The following is a 2431-nucleotide window of genomic DNA, read 5'->3' on the forward strand; positions in this document are numbered from 1 at the left end:
TGGGCCTGGGCCTGGGCCTGGGTCTGGGTCTGGGTCTGGGCCTGGGCCTGGGTCTGGGCCTGGGTCTGGGTCTGGGCCTGGGTCTGGGCCTGGGCCTGGGTCTGCGTCTGTCCCAGGTTTCTTCCCAAAAGGAAGTTTTTCCTCTCCACTGTGGCCCTGTTGCTTGCTCTGGAGGAAACTACTAGACCTGTTGGGTCCTTGTAAATTCTGGACTATGGTCTAGACCTGGTCTATCTGTAAAGGGTCTTCAGATAACTCTTGTTTTGAATTGATACTATCAATAAAATTGAATTGAAAATTGAATTGAATTGAATTAATGGAGCCAAGTGTGTATCCCGTAAATTACCCCACTAATAATGCCATCTTTTTGTAACTTTAGCTTACGTTTTCGTCCCTTTTTCAAAACTTTTGATGCTTTTTTTTCAACGTTTGTCACTTTTTTGACGTTTTCAACACTACGTAACACTAACTTATTAACTTTAGTTTTACAGTTATTTTTGGAATTTATGGTCAATAAACCTCATTTATAGGAAATTATACCTAATGTTTGAGTTAGAAAAGCAGAAATTAGGAATTATTGAGACTAAAATTAAAGGAATGGATGTTGATGATAATCACAGACTGGAATATGTCAACTTTTACTCAATACTATTTCAAAAACACTTCCATTTGTTTTACAATGCTATAAAATGGAATAAGACGCCCCAAAATTAATGAAAGTAGAGATTTGTACTTGGCAAAGAGCGTTGGGTGGAATCAATCATGTTATTTTGGGGAATTAAAAAGAACATTGATATAGGACAACATGGGGACAACATGGGGACAACATAAAGACAACATGAAGACAACATGAGGGCAACATGAAGACAACATGAAGACAACATGAAAACAACAAGAGGGCAACATGAAGACAACATAAAGACAACATAAAGACAACATGAGGACAACATGAGGGCAACATGGGGACAACATAAAGACAACATGAAGACAACATGAGGGCAACATGAAGACAACATGAAGACAACATGTGGACAACATGAGGACAACATGAAGACAACATGAGGACAACATGAGGGCAACATGGGGACAACATGAAGACAACATGAAGACAACAAGAGGGCAACATGGGGACAACATGAGGGCAACATAAGGACAACATGAAGACAACATGAAGACAACATGAGGACAACATGAGGACAACAAGAGGGCAACATGGGGACAACATAAGGACAACATGAAGACAACATGAGGACAACAAGAGGGCAACATGGGGACAACATGAAGACAACATGAGGACAACAAGAGGGCAACATGGGGACAACATAAGGACAATATGAAGACAACATGAGGACAACATGAAGACAACATGAAGACAACATGAGGACAATATGAAGACAACATTAGGACAACATGAAGACAACATGAGGACAACATGAGGACAACATGAGGACAACATGAGGACAACATTAGGACAACATGAAGACAACATGAGGACAACATGAGGACAACATGAGGACAACATGAGGACAACATGAGGACAATGCAGATTAAATGCAAAAAGACCAGAAAAACGTGCAGATAATATGTCCATCACTAGTCAAATATGGAAATACGGACAGGACTAAGACTTAATACTTCATTCAGAACGGGTCGACACATATTTAGCCTCTGACCAAAAACTGGACCCCCACCTGTGATACTGCTCCCCACCCCCCAAAAAAAATAATATGGACGGAGTGGAGACTCTTGTGTGGAAGGAGACTGTTTTTTTTGCCTCTAAGTGGCGTTTACACGTGTAAAGGTGGCGGCAGCTTGTACTCACATGGATGTTGAGCTCCACGTTCTTCCACTGGCAAAAACGGGTAAATTTGTCACTGAAGAGAAGAAGAAAACATAAAATATTATGATAACTTACTGTGTGAAGTAGGGCTGCGGGATGTAGTATAACACTTTATAATAATACTAGTATAATACTCGTTAATAACAGATATTAAGATTATTTCTCTCAGTTCTGCTGCTTTCAGTATTCTGCTAAAATACAACAGTTGGATTTATAACTAACTTTCTCTTATAAAGGAAATTGAGTATTGTATTAAATATAAAAGGCAGCACTGTCGAAAGAATGGCAGATACATTTTAAAGTCCAGTTTTATGCCGATATTATCTTTCAACTAACCCCCAAATATCAGACAGTTGACATGGCGATGAAGATAATGAATTAAAGATAATTATCTAAAGATGTGTTGTGTAACTAATGAGGATCCATTCCTCTCCGGTCTCACCTCTCGATGAACTTCTGGAAGATCGTCCCTCTCAAGCTGTCGCAGATCTCCACTATGTATGGCTGCAGAGGGGAGAACACACACACACACACACACACACACACACACACACACACACACACACACACACACACACACACACACACACA

The sequence above is a fragment of the Etheostoma cragini genome, chromosome 16 (assembly GCF_013103735.1).
Source record: "Etheostoma cragini isolate CJK2018 chromosome 16, CSU_Ecrag_1.0, whole genome shotgun sequence".
Lineage (NCBI taxonomy): Eukaryota > Metazoa > Chordata > Actinopteri > Perciformes > Percidae > Etheostoma > Etheostoma cragini.